A 24,520-nucleotide genomic window follows, 5' to 3' on the forward strand; every position below is an offset into this window, starting at 1 on the left:
TTAAGCACTGAGAAGCCCCGTCAGTGACGTCACTTCACAGCCAAGTGGAAAAATGTGTTGCATTAGGAAAGTCGTTTGAAAAACAACAGTGACGAGTTGAAGCGGTTTATGCTGTATTAACGGTAAATGCATTAATTGCGATGAAGATAAATTCATGTGTTAAGCTTTTAAAATTAATTGCACGCATTAACGTGTTCATTCTGAGAGCTCTATATATATATATATATATATATATATATATCAGGGGTGTATTGATCCATTGATCTGAATCATTGCATTGATCAACAGAGCTGCATACATTTTTGGCCGAGATCTTGTATTGATGACAGGAGAGTCGAACCACTCCGTAAAGTGTTCTCCAGCACATCCCAAAGACTTTCAATGGGGTTGAGGTCAGGACTCTGTGTGAAAATGATTCCTCATGCTCCCTGAACCACTTCAACAATTTGAGTCCCATGAATCTTGGCATAGTCGATCTGGAATATGCCCGTGCCGTTAGGATAGAAAAAAATCCATTGATGGGATAACCTGGTAATTCAGTACATTCAGATCAAGTGCACCGCACAAGCCCTCAAAAGTGAAGCCAAAACGTCTCGATCGCCCCCCGGTGGCTGGTCCTAGTATAGGTCATAAACCCTGCCTCCCCATGTTATTCAACGGGACGTGAGACCAACTAAACAATTAAATTACACTTCACATATCTTTTTTCCAAAGATAGTTTCTGTCATTTACTGTCGTTTCTATCACGTTGATGTCATTTCAAGTGTTTGTTTTCAAAATAAGTTTGTTTTTAGTTATTTGATGCTATAAAAACGCTGCTGTGACATCATGATTGACAGCTGTGATTGACAGGTTCTCTGAGCGAAGTAGTCACTGATGCACCAACTGATCTTCGGAGGACTGAGGAGATTGGAGCTTTAAATTTAATATCTAAATTTCTATAATTAATTATTTCACACCGTCATAAGTCAAAAGTCAAAAGTGCAGGGGCGTGTGCTTGCGATTGATTCAGCGAGAGTGAGGGCGGGGCCTTGATTTCGCGGCTGTACTTCCTGCTCACTACTGCACAGGTCTGGTCCTGAAATCGCAACTGCGGAGACTCGAGTCCCAAGATGTCAGCGCCATATCGGGACACTGGCGGCTTCAGTTCTCACCAATGGAAAAGAGCGAAGGGGCGTCGTCCATCTTTTTTTACAGTCTATGGTTCAGATAGTCAGCTGACTTCATATTATTGCCACATAAATGGTCTGCACTTATATAGTGCTTTTTTTTAACCTTAGAGGTTACCAAAGCGCTTTAAACTGCGTCGCAATCACCCATTCACACCCACACACACTCAAACACCAATGATGGCAGAGCTGCTATGTAAGGTGCTAGTCTGCCATTGGGAGCAACTTGGGGTTCAGTGTCTTACCCAAGGACACTTCGGCATGTGGAGTCATGTGTGCCGGGAATCGAACCGCCAACCCTGAGATTGGCAGCTGACCCGCTCTACCACCTGATCCACAGCCGCTCCTGTGCTCCAACATAACGCTGACCGACTGAAGCAACCCCAGATCATAACACTGCCTCCAGAGACTTGTACAGCGGGCACTATGCATGACGAGTGCATCATGCGCTTCCCTTCTTACCCTGACATGCCCATCGCTTTGGAATAGGGTAAATATGGACTCCTCAGACCACATGACCTTTTTCCATCACTCCACACTCCACTCTTTACACTCCCTAGCAAATTGAAGTAATTTTTTCCGATTAGCCTCACTAACAACAAGTGGCTTTCTTGTGGCCTCACAGCTGTTTAGTGCCAATCCTGTTAATACAGAATTGTTGCCAGCTGAAACATATTAATCACCGCAATATTGATCCAATCATAGACTCTAAAGTATCTGCTTATTTATATACAAATGGCGACTTTATTTTTGGCCTGGCAGAGTATAATGCATATTTCTCCCAGCTGTTGTCTGACTTGTGTATAAATGCCCAAAAAATCTCTGCAGTTTTACCAATTAAGCCTGAAGGTGCTTCTCCAGAATACAGTAACATGGTAAAAAAAAAGGCGTTTGAAGAGATTACAGGAGCTAATCCATGTTTACTAGTGCTGCCAGGGTGGCACATGTTATAAATAAAGCACTGAAATAAAAACTCTTAATGAACCTTGAATTAAATAAAAAAAACGTAAAGCTCTGAAGAATATTGTTTTGGAGAGGCATCCACACACACACACACACACACACACACACACACACACACACACACACACACACGTGTTGAGCTATGATGAACCTCGGCGGGTTTAGCTTGAAATGAAATGGATCTGAATTATTTACTCAATCAGCATCTCTTAAAGAGATTGGAAATGCAACAGGATAGTGCGGACAGGTGGCACTGGCCCATTTCCACTCTACACCTGACTGTAGATAAGTGGTAATGTGAGATGATAACTAGCGGCTTCTGACATCCTGTCCTCTTGGTTTGGCCATTAACTGAGTAGTGGGGGGAGGAACAGAGCGACAGAAATGAAAGCTAAAGCTCTGGACCCAAGAGAAACACCTGGAATAACAAGATAAACTTCATTAGTTAGATGGTTTTTGTTTGCTTTCGGTGTAAACACTCAATGCAACTCATGACAAAACTAGGACTGAGCTGATACGATTTCATATTACATCGATGCTTATATCAACATTTATCATTTAATTTTATGTGCATTCATATAATTTCATATAAGATCGACAATATGCGGAAATGGCTAAATATATTAAACGGTAGCCCAGGGTGTGAAATTTGCACCCGCCACCCATACAAATGCGACGAGGCTGAATCCAGCTCCTTATTCGCAAGCTCCTCGTCCAAATGAACCCATTCAACTATATTAATACATCTCAATCGTGCACCTTTAACTTTTAAACCCTCACGCTTTTATTTTGACATTCTGAAGTCTCCAGGACGTCTGTTTGTGGGCTAGTTCACAGTCGTTTAATTCGCTTGTTATTCAGATTCTGGTGAAATGCTCCTCCGGTGTCGTTCTAAATGCATATAATAAGTGCACCGAACTATTGAGCATCTACATCTGAGATGTTGTTCGTGAGTAGCGCTCAAATATTGCACACCGCGTGAAGGCTAAAAACAGCCGCGAGTGTGTAAACAGAGCAGCGCCATTCGCTGATGCACTGGAGCTGCGTGTGCATTTTATATATTTACTTATTAAACTGCCTTTTGTGATTCACAGAGCGATCGAACGTCTTCAAGTGGCTTCGAATAAAATGCACGAGTCATATGAACTACTTTAACTGTGTTTTTATGGTTCTTTTATGTCATTTTTGGAGCTTGACAGTAACGAACATGACTAACACACAGTATCGGATTTGGATCGGGCTCGTTTGACCGATACCCGATCCGTTTAAAAGCTTCAATATCGGAGCTGATGCCGATCCAGGTATCGGATCGTGCATCCCTAGCTATTAGTAATTTTCCTCCTGTTGTCGTGGATGGATGCTTGCGTAATGGCAAATGAGGCCATTGGAAACGGTAAATGTTTGGATTTACGAAGGTGGTTATATAAAATTTTTGGATCACTTTGTTATTTATTTAAATTGCTTTTTTCTTTTAAAGTGGCATTTAATTTAGAAATATCTTTTTAAGTTTTTCGTGTTTCAAAAAAAATATTTATTTTTTTAAAGTAGAATCAATAAAGCAAAAATATTCACGACCCTCGGCAGATTGGCGATGTAAAATATTGTTTGCATATGATCCTAGTTGTCTTTCAAAGTATTCGCTTTTGACCGTGAGCGAATAAGGTCGCGTTTGGCGCAAGCACTCTACAACCGCTTTGTGATACTCTATTAGTACAATCAACGGCAGGTGCATGCGCCGAAAATCTGGGCCGCACGTGAACAGTCCGTGTACTTTGGCTGCTTGCGTTGCTGATCACAACAAAAATATAGATGGTGAAAAATGGTTTGTGAAGTAACCTAAAAAATATGCTTTATTTGGTAACATCTAAATTAACTGGTTTTATTAAATTCAAAAAGGTTATTTGACCTAAATAAAGTAATCTTTATGGGGTAAATTAAGCTGTAGAACCTGGAGGTAAAAATGGCAAGTTACCACTTTTTTATTGTGTACTTTGGCCTTACTTTGACGTTGCTCGCATCCGTGTATAATTTATTCAAAATGTAAATAACAGCTTTTTTTTTTATGCGTCTAAGAGGGCCGATGTGATGTTGACCAGAACTTATTTTGATTTATTGATGTTTAAAACAGCTATAAAGTAATTCAGGAAAAGTGGATGTGTAGCCGACATAAAAGACAACAGCATGCAGTTAATCCACCCAAAATAATATTTTAATTTCAATTCTATTAATCGAAATAAATCACATTTACAATATCAAGGGAAATAATTGACAATTGTTATGATTTTGCCATGCCCTGTGTGTCTTTGGCACATTTGCCAATGTTTTAATTGCAATCCAATTACAGTCTTGTTATGCATTGCAATGTATTGAACCGTGACATATTGCATTAATCAAACCTCGCACAGATGCCGTAATAATTAGCAGTGTGATCTTCAAATTTAAGCTTCTATTTTTGTGTAAAGATGCAACTCTAATAGGGTAACACTACAATAAAGTTCCATAAGTTCATGCGTTAGGTATCACGAACAAACAATGAACAATTAATACAGCATTAATTCATCTTTGTTAATGCTAGTTAATAAAAAATGCAATTGTTCATTATTAGTTCATGCTAACTAATGGAACCTCATTGTAACGCTCCTAAATATCAAACCTTGCATTCCTAACTTCTCATAATGTGATATCCCATAATGCCTCTCTCAGGCATCTGCAGTGGTGTCCTGCAGCATCTGTTTCTCAGTCTATAATAAAGACAACAGGGGAAGCGTCTCACCGAGGACACTGATGCAACTCTGAGAAACCCTCAGTGGTTTGTTTAGGTGTGGAGACTCGCACGTTGGAGCCGGTGTGGTTTGGAATATCTGTCAATAGGTCACATTTCTGTATCCTTCTTCAGCTGCTGCGTCAAGAGACAACAAAACGTATGTTTGTAAAACTAACACTGTCTTTCAGCGGTTACCGGCGAATGGAAACTGTTACGGAGGAGAAAACTGCTAAGTTATGCTGAGCCACGAAACAAACTCCAACACTCAGAGCATTAGTTAGCGTGATAGACGGCGTCTGAAGACCATCAGTGGACAAATGCACCAATGAATAATCATCCAGCCTTTCTATTTACTCCCATCAAGTAACATGAAATAAAAATGGACCCTATTTACGGGCTGCACGATTATGACAAATATGATGCGTGTACATTATTTCCCTTGGTATAGTAAATGCAAGGATGTGTACTATACTACATGTTGGCTACATCCAAAACAAGCTGATAACGATGTTCCTAATTTACTCAACCGCTAGTTTTAAACATCAGTAAATCAAGACTGATGTTTTATTAAATCACGGACAGTGTCTCCACGAGTTTTCTTAAATTAAAATGACTATGTAAATTAAACTTATATACTTCAAATAGAGTGAACTTAACTGAATCAAGTAAACCCAAATAATAGCTTGAAATGTATTCAGTGATATGTTAGCATGCTAAACACATGTTGGTGGGAAGCACTACTGGTCACTATGCTATGGTAACCATGGCGATTGATCAATCGATAAAGCAATATGAGGAATATTCCAAATAGAAATCCTCTGCCCAAGGATTTTGTTAACCAAAAAAATAATATTCATGTTGTCTCAAAGCACATGGATTAAGTAAAGCTGAGAAAAACTTTTTTAGTTGAATCAACTCAATTTAAGGTCCATTGGTGACATATATTGAGTAATATGAACATGGGAGGATTGAGTAAAACTGACGATAGTGACAGTACATTTTTGGAGTGAGGTGAGTCAAGCCACTAGGCTGAAATTACGTTATTGACAACGTCAACAATAAAACATTGTCAACAAAATTTGTTGTTGTTGAACAGTCGTTTGATGTCATTTAAGGTAACATGAGATCACATTAAACTGTAATGATGACGTGTGAGAGCAGCGCTGCAGTTCACGACTGAAGAATTACACCGATCACAGATACACTCCAAACTTTACAAACCGCTTCAGCTGATGCACATCATGAGAGAATTATACACAAATACAGAAGCACGCTCATTGTGGAATATGCAGAGCCGGAGATCTTTAACGGAAACACCCCAACATTACATCTTTAATGCAGTTATATTTACTGCGCTACATCTTTAATGCAGTTATATTTACTGCGCTACATCTTTAATGCAGTTATATTTACTGCGCTACATCTTTATGCAGTTATATTTACTGCGCTACATCTTTAATGCAGTTATAGTTACTGCGCTACATCTTTTATGCAGTTATATTTACTGCGCTACATCTTTAATGCGTTCCTATTTAACGCGTTACATCTTTAATGCGTTCCTATTTAACGCATTACATCTTTAATGCGTTCCTATTTAACGCATTACATCTTTAATGCATTTCTATTTAACGTGTTGCATCTTTAAAGTGGTTGTATTTAATGCGTTGCAACTTTAATGTGGTTGTATTTAATGCGTTGCAACTTTAATGTGGTTGTATTTAATGTGCTACATCTTTAATGCGTTTCTATTTAACGCGTTACATCTTTAAAGTGGTTGTATTTAATGCGTTGCAACTTTAATGTGGTTGTATTTAATGCGTTGCAACTTTAATGTGGTTGTATTTAATGCGCTACATCTTTAATGCATTTCTATTTAACGCGTTACATCTTTAATGCAGTTGTATTTACTGCGCTACATCTTTAATGCGTTTCTATTTAACGTGTTGCATCTTTCAAGTGGTTGTATTTAATGCGTTGCAACTTTACTGCGGTTGTATTTAATGCGTTGCATCTTTAATGCGGTTGTATTTAATGCGTTGCATCTTTAATGCTGTTTTATTTAATGCGTTGCATCTTTAATGCGTATAATAACCACATCTTTAATTTCAAATAATACAGAAGCAGATCATGTAAATAACTACAAACTCTGAAACGGTCATTTCTCCGTGCGGTCAGTGCCTCTTCTATGAGTCGTGTGAATGTCCCGATCTAAGGGGGAGAGATTGAAACTGCACTGGCTGATGCACACTCTGTCATGGGACGCTCATTGCTCGAGCGCACACACTTAATGCAGCTAGACTATAACGTGATTGCTTGTGACTTATTGAATCATAATATATGTGTCACTGTGTGTTTATTATCATGAAGATCATTGTCAATACGCACCTTTATTAATACGTTTTTTTTTTAAAGAGTTTTTGGTGAGTTAAAGATGGATTGAAGTGAACAGAAAGGTGAGCGATTCTTCGCCCCATTATACACGGCAACAAAATACATTTTTGATTTGATTTTGTTTTGGCTTGTTTCACAAACTAAATAGGTAAAACTCCTTTAAAACAACATACATTTACTTTAGCAGCTATATATATATATATATATATATATATACAATTGTTATCTGAGAATATTGAATATAACATTAAAAATACAACAAAATTTAAATATCTAAAAATCCTTTAAAAAAGATGCATTCATCTGAGAAGCAGCATATAAGATATTTAGACTTGCTTTTAGAGAATATATCTGGAATATAAGTATATTTTGTCTTTACTGCACTCGCAGAAGTATAACCAAGTGAAAAATACACTTATATATAAAATACACTTATATATAAAATACACTTATATTTAAGACACATTCTCTTAAAACAAGTCTAAATATCTGATATGTTGCTTCTCAAGTAAATGCATCTTATTTTAAGGATTTGTACACATTTTTAATTGGAAAACAAGACAAAAACACTTGATAATAGGATTATTTGCAGTGAATTTCTTTACTGAATTAAACTTATTAAAAATTATTTATTTTCCCATTTAATTCAGTCCTTTTAACTGTTAGTAAGCATGTTTAATACAACATTTTAAGTCGAGACTGAAGCAGAGTATTCGGTTAAGAGCGAACGATTAATCGGCTGCAATAATCGCCAAATACTCGAATAATCGTTAGATTAATCAATTATCAAAATAATCGTTAGTTGCAGCCCTACAAGCCACATGATAAACAAAACTGTTTTCCAAATAATATTAAATAACTAAAAGACTAAATGGATTTGACATAAATGTAATGATGTTATTGACACATTATTAGTTAACTGTGGCAGCTGTAACTGTAATGCTGATTATTTGATTCATTGTTCAGTCTTACATGTGTTACAGGTCTTATTGTAAATGTATCATTGCACGTTATTCCAAAGAAAAAAGTTATTGTAATCGTCCATCAGGACTTTCCTTTTCGGATGACGTCATATATATATATATATATATAATTTTTTATGAGTTATGAAAACAACAGTGTACAAATTGAACAAAACCAAAAAGAGAGACATACTTTAAGTTTAAAAAAATATTTTAAAGCCTTAAAAGGAAATCATGCATCGCTATTTTATTATTTGATTTAAACATTTGAAGTTAAATATGTAAAATGACTTAATAAGGTGTATGAAGCACACGCATCTTAAGAAATATAACAATTTATCCAATTAACCATGAAAGCCCTAAAACAGACACTTAATCATAATTGTATCAAACTTCATAATCGTGACTAAATATTTATGATCCTAATCCATTTCAAATGGATCAAATCGAGCCCTACATTTATTCCTCGTTGAATTTCCAGTTTCAGTGTGGAAATATGTCGCATTACGGAAGTAAAACGAGTCGAAAAAACATGTTTCATTTTGACTTTAAGTCTAATACGTTTTTGAAACCATCATAAATACATAAACATTATACCTGCTGGAATAAAAAAAATCCCTTTTATCACAGCTAAACGAGTGTCTTGATTTACTGACACACAAAACCGCAATAAAGTAATTCAGCTCAACAGTTCTCAGCATGTTTTGGATGTGTAACCGACATAAAGTGTACAGCAGGGGCGCCCAATACGTCAATCGCGATCTACCAGTCGATCGCAAAGGCAATGCTGGTAGATCGCACAAAATTTAAATGTACTTTCGTTAAATTTTAATAAAAATAAATATAATATCTTTCCATCTTTTAGTTTCTGTCTGACTTGCACTTGACCAGTAAATACTGACCAGGCGATGTTTTGTTTATTCAGTTGCCATGACAACTAGGTTTGCGCATACGCGCCTAAATATTGACCAGGCGATGTTTTGTTTATCAGTTGCCATGACAACTAGGTTTGCGCATACACGCCTTCCAAGTACTTCTGAGAACAGCGCGCAAAATTGCGACGCTACTGCCCGGATTAGCTACTGTCTGATTCCATTCAGTGCAAGTCATCAGAATAACCGTGCGTTCACACCAGAAGCGGCGAGAGCGTCAAAATTCGCTCTGGCTGCCCTGCCTTCAACGCTCGAGGACGCTCAAGGACACTCTGACATAGTTGAAATAGGCGGCAACGTTTGTTCAGAATGCTTTGTTTTGTGAACTATATTTAAAGGGGCCGCAATTTAAACATCCAGACATGTCGACCATTTACCGACCGATCACAAGTAGCGTATATCCTCATGAACTCTTTAAAATTGATCGATGGCAGAACGTAATTAAAATTATAGTTGTTTGTTATCAAAATAAAATACATTTGTAATAATAACTGTGGTGTTGGTCATATATTACAGGGAAACCCGTCACGGCAATAATTCGTTTCTCCTCCATTTTGTCTTCGGAACGAATGTTTGGTGGGAACCAAAGTTTACACGGTTGTGTTCTCTAGACGTCGCTAGAGCGGAGCACTTCTATATTCCAATAGGTTGCCGCCTATTCCTCTGACGCCCGCAGGTGTGGGCGTCAGAGGAAAGTTCAAGTGCAGTCAACATTATGGTAATGAGCTGTGACGCGGTTTGGCGGCAACCTATTGGAATATAGAAGTGCTCCGCTCTAGCGACGTCTAGAGAACACAACCGTGTAAACTTTGGTTCCCACCAAACATTCGTTCGAAGACAAAATGGAGGAGAAACTAATTATTGCCGTGACGGGTTTCCCTGTAATATATGACCAACACCACAGTTATTATTACAAATGTATTTTATTTTGGTAACAAACAACTATAATTTTAATTACGTTCTGCCATCGATCGATTTCTTATTTTCACATTTTAAAGAGTTCATGAGGATACACGCTACTTGTGATCGGTCGGCAAAAAGTAAATGGTCGACATGTCTGGATGTTTAAATTGCGGCCCCTTTAAATATAGTTCACAAAACATTCTGAACAAACATTACCGCCTATTTCAACTATGTCAGAGTGTCCACGAGCGTCCTCGAGCGTCGAAGGCAGCGCAGCCAGAGCGAATTTTGATGCTCTCGCCGCTTCTGGTGTGAACGTACGGTAAGGTAAATGTCCTGACTATTGTAATTATATTGTGCTGTAGGTGTTTTGGGTTTAGTGTTAAAACTGAATGATATCAAAATTGAACATTATTATATATTTGTTTATTAATTAGAAGATTAATTCCATGTAGGGATACATGCAGTAGTCCCAACAAGCATTTTCTTATTTTAAATGAAACTGTGTTTTTTTAGTTGGTAGATCTTATTGAGTATTGAGTTGGTCATTTAAAAGTAGATCATCACATAAAAAAGTGTGGGCACCCCTGATGTACAGCATGTGCTTGATCCAACCAAAATAAGTATATTTAAAAACAGTCATATCTGCTGATATCTGTGCAATTTAAAAATGGCTCAAATATGTACATCGAAATCAGTACCGTGCTGGACCTGGTCACACATAATACAGACCGATCGTGGGGAAACAATATGATGTACCAGATGAGAGGACCGAAATTATGGCATGAATATAAAAACGCATGATGTTGCATTCTTGTGGTCATTGATACAAATGAGGCTCTTAAAAAAAAATGAAATTATGAAAAAACTAGAGGTCGACGATATATCGCTTTTACCAATGAATCAGTGCCGATAGTTGCTTTTTGGAACTATCGGTTATCGGCAAAAATCTGTCGATTTTATTTTGTATTTTTTTTACAATTTAGTAATTTCAAAATAAGAGTCCTCTATGTGTTTTGGGAGTTTTTTAATACTTAAAAGTCCTGCGTTATGCACCACATCTTATTTTATTATTGGTTTAACAAAAAACAGCATATTTGATTTTATTCATTTTGGACTCTTTGCCTTTACCAGGCATAGTAAAGAAAGAATAAGATACGTTTTTTACATTCTATAAATCTATTTTAAAAACCATCGGCCAGTTTTTTTTTGTTTTTTTGTTATCGATCTTTCCCACCACCTTAGTTATCGTTATCAGCAAAATCCTCTATCAATCGAACTCTAGTTAATGCAATATTACATTTTAGTTTTTCCTACAAAACTTCCTCGCACATCTCAATAAGCTGATCCAACTGAGCAAAACTGGAATACGATCTTGAATGTAATTATCGTATAGGTTGTAGAGGTCGACCGATAGTGGATTTTGCCGAAACCGATAACTAAGATGGTGGGGAAAGGCTGATAACCGATTAACTGGACTGGATTTAATAGTTTTTTAAATCAATTTATAGGATTAAAAAAATTATAATAATCTTTGTCTTTGCCCACCATCGTAAAGAAAGAATAAGAGTCCAAATTAATAAAATCCCAAATGCAGTTTAGGTTTATTGTTCAATCAAAATCCAAAGATTTGGTGCATAACGCAGGACTTTAAAAGTATGAACAAGCCCAAAACACACCAGGGACTCTTATTTTGTAATACGAATTGATGAATAAAACTACCGTCAACTATTGGCATAGAATTGTGCCGATAACCGATAGTTCCAAAAGCAACTAATTAATCAGTAAAACTGATATATCGGTCTACCTCTAATAGGTTGTGCTGCATATACACAAGCTTCCCCATTTATACATAGTAATTATTACATTGCTCATACTAAGACATGCAACCTAATAAGATGCTCAAAACACAGATTGCGGCGGTAAAGCACCGGCTGGTATTTGATTTGATGACGCAGTATGGTTTGTTGAACTATTAATTTGGCAAGGTGTTATTAGCTTATACACAGGTGGATATTACACAGCTGTGCAAATAGTCAGTGATAACAAAGACTGTGTCTCAAATATCCAATGAGCTCCCTACTTAGACAGCTGCCATTTTGGGGCATTATAAGGCACGAATGCACCTATGATTCCCAAAAATGGTGACTAGATAGGGAGCATACATGATGTGGTCTAACATCCCAAAAAATGCTGCAATAGCCTCCAATGCCCAAATTGCTGTCTAATGTCTAGGTAGGCAGCTCATTGGGTTTCCTGTGGTCTATGAAGAGCTAAAATGCTGTCTTAGTTGGCAGCTCATTATGTTTTGATTATGCCCTAAGATGTCTCAAAAATCCAATGTGCTTCCTACCTAGACAGCTGCCATTTTAGGGCTATACGAGGCATGAATGCACCTATGATACCTAAAAATGGTGACTATCTAGGCAACACACAAGATGTGGTCTAACATCTCCAAAAATGCAACAAAAGCCTCTAATGCCCAAAACTGTCTAAAGGTGAGAAGAAATGCTATCTAAGTTGGCAGTTCATTAGGTTTTGATAATGCCCTATGATGCCCTAAGATGCTGTCTAGGTAGGCAGCTCAACTAGGCTTTGAGACACATGCAATGGGTCAGTAGCTTAGCAAGAGTAACTCATGCTTTATAACAATAGAAGACGGACAGATAACCCCCATATGCTGTTTTATATCCCACAAAACCACTTATAAAGCCATTGAGCAACATCTACCGTCATGAAATGAAAACACAAACATTTCATTAATGAGAAAAATAATTCTGACTCATTTACAGGCTAAATGAACGTCAGTTAGAGGCTAATGTGAATGCTGAAATGACTCAAATATAGTAGTTTGATACATCTAAAACGGATTTGACGAATTAAAAAACACGGAAAGCACATAAAAACGCGGTACATGTCAACATAAACGGAGATAAGGTGAATAAATCATGATGCTAATGTTAGCCGCTTAGCAACACCTGCTTCGTGAGAAAATGATGCTGCACCGATTTCATCGCGTTTCCGCACAAAGATCTCACGGACACAGTTAATAGTTATTATTTTTATCCGATACAGATATATAAACGGCGTCAGGTGTCTTTCGCTCTTCAGGTGTGTAATAAATAAAAGCAGATAAGCGGAGAAACATCTGGACGCAAAACGGAAAGAACCAGTGAAAGAGCCAGCACAAACACCGCACAATAACACCAATAAAAGCAATCAAACACACACTATATTTCACAATTTACTCTAGTGAAAGCATACAGTTAAAAAACACACATAACTATAATGCAGCGGTTACATAGCGCACATGTGTATTTATAATCGAGCAGTAAATATTGATCATATTCACCTGGACTAGTGTGAGGATGAGGATGGGAGGAAGGTGCTGGTAAGGATGGAGCGGAAAGGAGGAGGTTGTTGTTGTTATTGTTGGTGGGTTACAGTCGCCAGGACTACGGTGACTATGGCGCTGCAGCGCAGAGCAACGGTTGCTATAAAGCGAGCCGCGCAACCAGCCTTGACGCTGCGGGAAAGAGGCGGAGTCTGTTACAGGATCTTTATAAAGCTCTGGGCTCAACCAAACTTGACGCAGCAGGGAAGGGGAGGAGTCAGAGCTGATTGGCTAAAAAAACCTAAAAAACAGGCACGAGCGGAATGAAATGGGAGGAGTCAGTGTGTTCTAATATTTATATGTTAGATTAGTTCACCCAAAAATGAAAATTCAGTCATTGTTTACTCACCGCTGTGTTGTTATAACCCGATATGACTTACTTTCTTTTTCTGAACACAAAGGGAGAAACTGAATAAATGTTGTGCTCAGTGATGTCATACAATGGCAGTTGATGGCGACCACCTCTTCAAGATTCAAAAGAACACAAAAGTATCATTCAGACGTCTAATGAATTATTCATGAGACTCATGATTGTTATGAAAGTATACGATAAGATTTGATAAGAAACAAACTGAAATCTAATGTGTTATTTAGTGTAACTGTTCACTGACCGTTGATCTGTGCTCGTTCATGATAGGACACGAGAGCAACAGTTCACGCAGCCCCCTCGCAACATTGGTGCGTTCAAGAGAAAACTCGTTTTGTTTATCTAAAATAGAGATTGTGACAACAGAACACCACAGCTACACACAAAACAGAGAACAGAACTTACTAAACATGTCTAAAGTATCTGTAGTTGAAGAATTGATGCATTTCTATGTCCAGCCTTATTTTTTTGAGTATTCAGAAATCAAACGGAAACACAGAGGAGGCTACAGGCAGCCACAAACTACGTTTCCATCCAAGGATCTTTTTTTCGATAAAAGGTTTATTTTCTATGTTAATCAGAGCTATGTTAACGTGCTCAACAAGTCACATGATGGAATGAATGGAAACGAGCAGGAGGAAGCAATTTTCGCAAATTGTTTTTATGCATTTTCACTTTGTCGATAACAGAACAGTGCAAAAAGTGGATGAAAACTTAATCAAAGTCACACCATGTCCTAACCTGATGTTAATCAGATTTTTTGTCCTAAGCAACAGTGACAAGTGACTGTACATTCTATCAAACGCTTGCTTTCTATTTTCAGCATCGTGCAGGTAACTCAGTCCGCTGTGAACTGGCACCGGTCCAAAAACTCTAAAAAAAAAATAAGGTTGGGCATAGAAATGCATCAAAACTACAAACTCTTCAGACATGTGTAGTAAGTTCTGTTCTGTGTTTTGTGTGCAGTTGTGTTCTGTTCTCACTATTGCTGTTTTTAGATAAACAAAACGAGTTTTCGCTTGAACGCCCCCATGTCGTGAGGGGTGCTTGAACTGTTGCTCTCATGTCCTATCATGAACACACAGAAGATCAACAGTCAGTGAACATTTACACTAAATAATACATCAGATTTCAGTTTCTCATCAAATCTTATCGTATACTTTCATAACAATGAGTCTCATGAATAATTAATTAGATGTCTGAATGATACTTTTGTGTTCTTTTGAAGCTTGAAGAGGTGGTCACCATAAACTGCCATTGTATGACATCACTGATCACAACATTTATTCAGTTTCTCCCTTTGTGTTCAGAACAAGACAGAAAGTCATATCGGGTTAGAACAACACAGCGGTGAGTAAATAATGACTGAAATTACATTTTTGGGTGCACCGTCCCTTTAACAAGCTCCAAAAACATTGTTATGCACTCAAATGTTATATCTGGGGTAAATATGATTTAGTTAATGCAGTGAAACATGTGGGCGTGTTATCATATACGTGGCTCTGCACATCGACTGAATGTGTGATGTGAACGCAAGCTTGTGTTGAATGTTTTGGTAGATGCTGTAGCGTTTTAAATGTTGTATTATTATTATTCTTTGGCCTGTATGGGCGGGACTTTATAATGCATGTTTGCATGTGTTTCTAGAGTAAATAAAAATACAATTAAAGTCAACTTTGTTTCATTCTGAGCACATCTGCTGAATAAAGAGTGCCAGGTGAGATTTAAAACCCCTCATTGAAACCAAATTACTTGAATTACATCACAGATTGTGTTTCAGTGCAAACGCTAAAACAACAAACAACTTTTAATTGTGCATGTAATGCAAAGAAAATAAAGGCTCCAGATAGCTTGCTCTAGATTTGGATGGATGGGGATAGAAAGAATAAAAAAAACACAAAATAAACATAAATACAATAAACAATCAGTGCTTTCAATAATCAGTGATGGAGAGTGTTTCCATGCTCTCGGTCATACACGAGCCAGACAAGGATGCAGCATGTAAACCTCAATAACAACTTCATTGTTTATTTTACTCAATAAAACTAAAATCATATGCTTTATGTATATTTATTTACACCACAATGGCTTTAATTTGAGATAAGTGCATTTGATGCTACATTACACTTGGACTATTTACATACAATAACCCTCAATTGTACTTTGATACTTCAGTCACACTTAAAAATGCATAACATTTGATAAGACATTTGTTAGGTTTGAAAACATAAAACAATAGTTATATCCAGATTCACACATTATTAGTGACACAATGGAAACCGTTCACCCAAAACACAAAGATATTGTGATGGATATATTGACGTGTTTTTGTCAGTACAATGCAAGTCAATGGGGTCCAAGACTTTCAAGCTCCAAAAAGGACATAAATGGCAGCATAAGGGTTATCCACTCATCCCAGTCCAGTGGTATAATCCATGTCTTCTGAAGCGATATGATCGGTTTTGGGCAGGGCTGGACTGGGAATAGAAATCGGCCCGGGAGTTTACATGGCAACTGGCCCACTTATAGGGTGGGGGTGCGAGGGGGTGTATAAGACAAAAGTTGTTGTGGGGGTGTATAAGACAAAAGTTGTGGGGGGTGTTTAAGACAAAAGTTGTTGTGGGGGGTGTATAAGACAAAAAGTTGTGGGGGGTGTTTAAGAAAAAAGTTGTGGGGGGTGTATAAGACAAAAGTTGTTGTGGGGGTGGGGTGTATAAGACAAAAGTTGTTGTGGGGGTGTATAAGACAAAAGTTGTTGGGGGGTGTTTAAGACAAAAAGTTGTTGGGGGGTGTATAAGACAAAAGTTGTTGGGGGGTTTAAGACAAAAGTTGTTGTGGGGGTGTATAAGACAAAAGTTGTTGGGGGGTTTAAGACAAAAGTTGTTGTGGGGGTGTATAAGACAAAAGTTGTTGGGGGTGTTTAAGACAAAAGTTGTTGTGGGGGTGTATAAGACAAAAGTTGTTGTGGGGGGTGTATAAGACAAAAGTTGTTGTGGGGGTGTATAAGACAAAAGTTGTTGTGGGGGTGTATAAGACAAAAGTTGTTGGGGGTGTTTAAGACAAAAGTTGTTGTGGGGGGTGTATAAGACAAAAGTTGTTGTGGGGGGTGTATAAGACAAAAGTTGTTGGGGGGTGTATAAGACAAAAGTTGTTGGGGGGTGTTTAAGACAAAAGTTGTTGTGGGGGTGTATAAGACAAAAGTTGTTGTGGGGGGTTTAAGACAAAAGTTGTTGGGGGGTGTATAAGACAAAAGTTGTGGGGGGTGTATAAGACAAAAGTTGTTGTGGGGGGTGTATAAGACAAAAGTTGTTGGGGGGTGTATAAGACAAAAGTTGTTGGGGGGTGTATAAGACAAAAGTTGTGGGGGGTGTATAAGACAAAAGTTGTTGTGGGGGTGTATAAGACAAAAGTTGTTGGGGGGTGTATAAGACAAAAGTTGTTGGGGGGTGTATAAGACAAAAGTTGTTGGGGGGTGTTTAAGACAAAAGTTGTTGGGGGTGTATAAGACAAAAGTTGTTGTGGGGGTTTAAGACAAAAGTTGTTGGGGGGTTTAAGACAAAAGTTGTTGTGGGGGGTTTAAGACAAAAGTTGTTGTGGGGGGTGTATAAGACAAAAGTTGTTGGGGGGTTTAAGACAAAAGTTGTTGGGGGGTGTATAAGACAAAAGTTGTTGTGGGGGTGTATAAGACAAAAGTTGTTGGGGGGTGTATAAGACAAAAGTTGTTGTGGGGGTGTATAAGACAAAAGTTGTTGGGGGGTGTATAAGACAAAAGTTGTTGTGGGGGTGTATAAGACAAAAGTTGTTGGGGGGTGTATAAGACAAAAGTTGTGGGGGGTGTTTAAGACAAAAGTTGTGGGGGGTGTTTAAGACAAAAGTTGTGGGGGGTGTATAAGACAAAAGTTGTTGGGGGGTGTTTAAGACAAAAGTTGTTGTGGGGGTGTTTAAGACAAAAGTTGTTGTGGGGGTGTATAAGACAAAAGTTGTTGTGGGGGGTGTATAAGACAAAAGTTGTTGGGGGGTGTATAAGACAAAAGTTGTTGTGGGGGGTGTATAAGACAAAAAGTTGTTGGGGGGTGTTTAAGACAAAAGTTGTGGGGGGTGTTTAAGACAAAAGTTGTGGGGGGTGTATAAGACAAAAGTTGTGGGGGGTGTATAAGACAAAAGTTGTTGGGGGGTGTTTAAGACAAAAGTTGTGGGGGGTGTATAAGACAAAAGTTGTGGGGGGTGTATAAGACAAAAGCTGTTGTGGGGGTGTATAAGACAAAAGTTGTGGGGGTGTATAAGACAAAAGTTGTTGTGGGGGGTTAAGGCAAAAGTTGTTGTGGGGGGTTTAAGGCAAAAGTTGTTGTGGGGGTAAGGCAAAAGTTGTTGTGGGGGGTTTAAGGCAAAAGTTGTTGTGGGGGGTGTTTAAGACAAAAGTTGTTGGGGGGTGTATAAGACAAAAGTTGTGGGGTTTAAGACAAAAGTTGTTGGGGGGTGTTTAAGACAAAAGTTGTTGTGGGGTTTTTTTAAGACAAAAGTTGTTGTGGGGGGGGTTTAAGACAAAAGTTGTGGGGGTGTATAAGACAAAAGTTGTTGTGGGGGTGGGGTGTATAAGACAAAAGTTGTGGGGGGTGTTTAAGACAAAAGTTGTTGTGGGGGTGTTTAAGACAAAAGTTGTTGTGGGGGTGTATAAGACAAAAGTTGTGGGGTTTAAGACAAAAGTTGTTGGGGGTGTATAAGACAAAAGTTGTGGGGTTTAAGACAAAAGTTGTTGGGGGGTGTTTAAGACAAAAGTTGTTGTGGGGGGTTAAGACAAAAGTTGTTGTGGGGGTGTATAAGACAAAAGTTGTGGGGTTTAAGACAAAAGTTGTTGGGGGTGTTTAAGACAAAAGTTGTTGTGGGGGTGTTAAGACAAAAGTTGTTGTGGGGGTGTATAAGACAAAAGTTGTTGTGGGGGTGTATAAGACAAAAGTTGTGGGGGGTGTTTAAGACAAAAAGTTGTTGTGGGGGGTGTTTAAGACAAAAGTTGTGGGGGTGTTTAAGAAAAAGTTGTGGGGGTGTATAAGACAAAAGTTGTTGTGGGGGGTGGGTGTATAAGACAAAAGTTGTGGGGGTGTATAAGACAAAAGTTGTTGGGGGGTGTTTAAGACAAAAGTTGTTGTGGGGGGTGTTTAAGACAAAAGTTGTTGGGGGTGTATAAGACAAAAGTTGTTGTGGGGGTGTATAAGACAAAAGTTGTTGTGGGGGTGTATAAGACAAAAGTTGTTGTGGGGGTGTTTAAGACAAAAGTTGTTGTGGGGGTGTTTAAGACAAAAGTTGTTGTGGGGTGTTTAAGACAAAAGTTGTTGTGGGGGTTAAGACAAAAGTTGTTGTGGGGGTTTAAGACAAAAGTTGTTGTGGGGGTGTTTAAGACAAAAGTTGTTGTGGGGGGTGTTTAAGACAAAAGTTGTTGGGGGTGTATAAGACAAAAGTTGTGGGGTTTAAGACAAAAGTTGTTGGGGGGTGTATAAGACAAAAGTTGTTGGGGTTTAAGACAAAAGTTGTTGGGGGTGTAAGCAAAGTTGTGGGGTTTAAGACAAAAGTTGTTGGGGGTGTTTAAGACAAAAAGTTGTTGTGGGGGTGTATAAGACAAAAGTTGTGGGGTTTAAGACAAAAGTTGTTGGGGGGTGTATAAGACAAAAGTTGTGGGGTTTAAGACAAAAGTTGTTGTGGGGGTGTATAAGACAAAAGTTGTTGGGGGTTTAAGACAAAAGTTGTTGGGGGGTGTATAAGACAAAAGTTGTTGGGGGTTTAAGACAAAAGTTGTTGGGGGGTGTATAAGACAAAAGTTGTTGGGGGTTTAAGACAAAAGTTGTTGTGGGGTGTTTAAGACAAAAGTTGTTGTGGGGGGTGTATAAGACAAAAGTTGTTGGGGGGTTTAAGACAAAAGTTGTTGGGGGTGTATAAGACAAAAGTTGTTGTGGGGGTGTATAAGACAAAAGTTGTTGGGGGGTGTATAAGACAAAAGTTGTTGTGGGGGTGTATAAGACAAAAGTTGTTGGGGGGTGTATAAGACAAAAGTTGTTGTGGGGGTGTATAAGACAAAAGTTGTTGGGGGGTGTATAAGACAAAAGTTGTGGGGGTGTTTAAGACAAAAGTTGTTGGGGGGTGTTTAAGACAAAAGTTGTTGTGGGGGGTGTTTAAGACAAAAGTTGTTGGGGGGTGTTTAAGACAAAAGTTGTTGTGGGGGTGTTTAAGACAAAAGTTGTTGGGGGGTGTATAAGACAAAAGTTGTGGGGTTTAAGACAAAAGTTGTTGGGGGGGTGTTTAAGACAAAAGTTGTTGGGGGGGGTGTTTAAGACAAAAGTTGTTGTGGGGGGGTGTATAAGACAAAAGTTGTGGGGTTTAAGACAAAGGTTGTGGGGTTTAAGACAAAAGTTGTTGGGGGGTGTATAAGACAAAAGTTGTGGGGTTTAAGACAAAGGTTGTGGGGTTTAAGACAAAAGTTGTTGGGGGGGTGTTTAAGACAAAAGTTGTTGTGGGGGGTGTTTAAGACAAAAGTTGTTGGGGGGGTGTATAAGACAAAAGTTGTTGGGGGGTGTATAAGACAAAAGTTGTGGGGGGTGTTTAAGACAAAAGTTGTTGTGGGGGTGTATAAGACAAAAGTTGTGGGGGGTGTTTAAGACAAAAGTTGTTGTGGGGGTGTTTAAGACAAAAGTTGTTGTGGGGGTGTATAAGACAAAAGTTGTGGGGTGTTAAGACAAAAGTTGTTGGGGGGTGTATAAGACAAAAGTTGTGGGGGTGTTAAGACAAAAGTTGTTGGGGGGTGTTTAAGACAAAAGTTGTTGTGGGGGTGTATAAGACAAAAGTTGTGGGGGGTGTTTAAGACAAAAAGTTGTGGGGGGGTGTATAAGACAAAAGTTGTTGTGGGGGTGTGGGGGTGTATAAGACAAAAGTTGTGGGGGGTGGGGGTGTATAAGACAAAAGTTGTTGGGGGGGTGTTTAAGACAAAAGTTGTTGTGGGGGGGTGTTTAAGACAAAAGTTGTGGGGGGGTGTATAAGACAAAAGTTGTGGGGGGTGTATAAGACAAAAGTTGTTGTGGGGGTGTATAAGACAAAAGTTGTGGGGGTGTATAAGACAAAAGTTGTTGTGGGGGGTTAAGGCAAAAGTTGTTGTGGGGGGTTTAAGACAAAAGTTGTTGTTGGGGGGTTAAGGCAAAAGTTGTTGTGGGGGGTAAGGCAAAAGTTGTTGTGGGGGGTTTAAGGCAAAAGTTGTTGTGGGGGGGTTTAAGACAAAAGTTGTTGTGGGGGTGTTTAAGACAAAAAGTTGTTGGGGGGTGTATAAGACAAAAGTTGTGGGGTTTAAGACAAAAGTTGTTGTGGGGGTGTATAAGACAAAAGTTGTTGTGGGGGGGTTAAGGCAAAAGTTGTTGTGGGGGGTAAGGCAAAAGTTGTTGGGGGGTTTAAGGCACAAGTTGTTGTGGGGGGGTGTTTAAGACAAAAGTTGTTGTGGGGTTTTTTTAAGACAAAAGTTGTTATGGGGGGGTTTAAGACAAAAGTTGTTGTGGGGGTGTTTAAGACAAAAGTTGTTGGGGGGGTGTATAAGACAAAAGTTGTGGGGTTTAAGACAAAAGTTGTTGGGGGGTGTATAAGACAAAAGTTGTGGGGTTTAAGACAAAAGTTGTTGGGGGGTGTATAAGACAAACGTTGTGGGGTTTAAGACAAAAGTTGTTGGGGGGTGTATAAGACAAAAGTTGTGGGGTTTAAGACAAAAGTTGCTGTGGGGGGTATATAAGACAAAAGTTGTTGTGGGGGTTTAAGACAAAAGTTGTTGTGGGGGGTTAAGGCAAAAGTTGTTGTGGGGGTTTAAGGCAAAAGTTGTTGTGGGGGTGTTTAAGACAAAAGTTGTTGTGGGGGTGTTTAAGACAAAAGTTGTTGTGGGGGGTGTTTAAGACAAAAGTTGTTGTGGGGGGTGTTTAAGACAAAAGTTGTTGTGGGGGGTTTAAGACAAAAGTTGTGGGGGGTGTATAAGACAAAAGTTGTTGTGGGGGGTGGGGGTGTATAAGACAAAAGTTGTGGGGGGTGTTTAAGACAAAAGTTGTTGGGGGGTGTTTAAGACAAAAGTTGTGGGGGGTGTATAAGACAAAATGTTGTGGGGGGTGTATAAGACAAAAGTTGTTGTGGGGGGTGTATAAGACAAAAGTTGTTGTGGGGGTGGGGTGTATAAGACAAAAGTTGTTGTGGGGGGGTGGGGGTGTATAAGACAAAAAGTTGTGGGGGGTGTATAAGACAAAAGTTGTGGGGTGTATAAGACAAAGTTGTTGTGGGGGTGTATAAGACAAAAGTTGTTGTGGGGGTGGGTGTATAAGACAAAAGTTGTTGTGGGGGGTGGGGGTGTATAAGACAAAAAGTTGTGGGGGGGTGGTGTTTAAGACAAAAGTTGTTGTGGGGGCATGGGGTGTATAAGACAAAAGTTGTTGTGGGGGTTTAAGACAAAACTTGTTGTGGGGGGTGTTTAAGAAAAAAGTTGTTGTGGGGGTGGGGTGTATAAGACAAAAGTTGTTGTGGGGGTGGGGTGTATAAGACAAAAGTTGTTGTGGGGGTGTTTAAGAAAAAAGTTGTTGTGGGGGGTTTAAGACAAAAGTTGTTGTGGGGGGTTAAGACAAAAGTTGTTGTGGGGGGGGGTTTAAGACAAAAGTTGTTGTGGGGGGTGTATAAGACAAAAGTTGTGGGGGGTGTATAAGACAAAAGTTGTTGTGGGGGTGTATAAGACAAAAGTTGTTGTGGGGGTGTATAAGACAAAAGTTGTTGTGGGGGTGTATAAGACAAAAGTTGTTGTGGGGGGTTTAAGACAAAACTTGTTGTGGGGGGTTTAAGGCAAAAGTTGTTGTGGGGGGTGTGGGGGGTTTAAGACAAAAGTTGTTGTGGGGGGTTGTTCGCTGTCCTTAGCATATAGCAGCGGCATTTTATGGTCCGTTCTGCATAACGTGGCGGCTTATTTTAGCTTAACATGGCCCATTCGGCACATTTTGCGGGCGGCCCACTCGGTTCTCCCGATGGTCAGTCCGCCCCTGATCAGCCCCAAAGTCCAATGATCCACCAGATAAATGCCCTGTATGCCAGATTACCTGTCCAACCCTGGTTTTGGGTGAGAAACAGACAAAACTACTTTTTCACTATAAATCTTGACATCTGCAGTCTTCAAGGCGCGATCATGATTTGAAGCTCGTTTACGCTTCCTAGCGTTTAACGCAGAGTGCTGTACATGCCTCAGAAGACATGGATTAAACCACTGGAGTCGTATGCATGACCTTTTTGGAGCTTGAAAGAGCTGGACCCCATTGACTTGCATTGCACTGACAAAAACACATCAATATATCCATCACCATATCTTTGTTTGTGTTCCGCAGAGTAAAGAAAGCCATACCCGTTTGAGACGGCATAAGGGCGAGAAATGACGAGAGAATTATTATTAGGTGAACTATTCCTTTAAGTGTCCTCATACTTTTTGGGGCAAATTTCTCCAAAAGACAGTCGACAAGAGGAGAACACCTCAATGATTTGCACAACTCAAGTAACGTTCACCCTTCAGTATATACACATGAGATGTGACTCGAGCATCTCTCCACACCTCGGACACTGAAGGCACCTGCTCTCCCAAAAACTCCCCGGTTCCGGCCGGGCAATCAAACGCTGCTGTTACAAACACACACAGACCATTAAAACATTACGCCTCTGTGTACAACTAGCATGCATGTTTGTGCAATTCATTTCACAGTGGCTTTATCAGAGACGCCTGACAGAGTTCTGTGCACCCGTTCAAGATTCTGCTGAGATGAGTCTGAAGAATGCACATGTCCTCAAACATGTTCATCTGCATCATGGGACAGGACGTGATGTGTTGGGCAGCATGTGGCGAGTCGCTGTATGAGAACACACTCTGAGCATCACTAGAGAAACCTGAAAACATTAAAGCATTTCAACATTCGCTAACAAAGAGTTACACATCAAAGCACCGTTTTATGACATTGATTAATTCAGTCATTGTTTACTCACCTCTGTGTTGTTATAACCCGATATGACTTTCTTTCTGTCTTTCTTTTTCACTAAACCGAGTTGTGCTCCTATTGATCTCCTGTGCACGTTCATGATCGGACACGAGAGCAACAGTTCACGTACCCCCTCGCAACATTGGGGCGTTCAAGCGAAAACTCGTTTTGTTTATCAAAAAACAGCAATAGTGACAACAGAACACCACAGCTGCACACAAAAAGAGAACAGAACTTACTAAACATGTCTGAAGAGTTTATGGTCCAAGAATAGATGCATTTCTATGCCCAGCCTACTTTTTCTCCCCATTTGGAACGGCCAATTCCCAATGCGCTCTAAGTCCTCGTGGTCCTCGTCGTGGCGGAGGACGAATCTCAGTTGCCTCCACGTCTGAGACTGTCAATCCACGCATCTTATCACGTGACTCATTGAGCGCGTTACCATGGAGACGTAGCGCGTGTGGAGGCTTCACGCTATTCTCCGCCTCATCCACGCACAACTCACCACAGGCCCCACCGAGAGCGAGAACCACATTATAGCAACCTCGAGGAGGTTACCCCATGTGCCTCTACCCTCCCTAGCAACCGGGCCAATTTGGTTGCTTAGGAGACCTGGGGGGAGTCACGACTCCAGGTGTGATAGTCAACGTCAATACTAGCTGAGA

General features: G+C 39.5%; 1 protein-coding gene and 1 pseudogene across 13 annotated transcripts in view; both read right to left on the minus strand.

Moving 5' to 3' along the window:
* LOC127636402 (transcription factor RFX3) overlaps nucleotides 1–13,579 on the minus strand; it is a 211,971-nt gene extending 198,392 nt beyond the window's left edge. For all 13 annotated transcript variants that reach the window (XR_007969587.1, XR_007969586.1, XR_007969585.1 and 10 more), the window contains exon 1: nucleotides 13,437–13,579. The gene's annotated coding sequence lies outside the window, so the exon portion shown is untranslated. The remainder of the gene's footprint in view (nucleotides 1–13,436) is intronic.
* A 9,999-nt stretch (nucleotides 13,580–23,578) lies between these two features.
* Nucleotides 23,579–24,520, minus strand: part of LOC127636315 (zinc finger protein GLIS3-like) — a 38,210-nt pseudogene continuing 37,268 nt past the window's right edge.

This window comes from Xyrauchen texanus, chromosome 44 (genome assembly GCF_025860055.1).
Source record: "Xyrauchen texanus isolate HMW12.3.18 chromosome 44, RBS_HiC_50CHRs, whole genome shotgun sequence".
NCBI lineage: Eukaryota > Metazoa > Chordata > Actinopteri > Cypriniformes > Catostomidae > Xyrauchen > Xyrauchen texanus.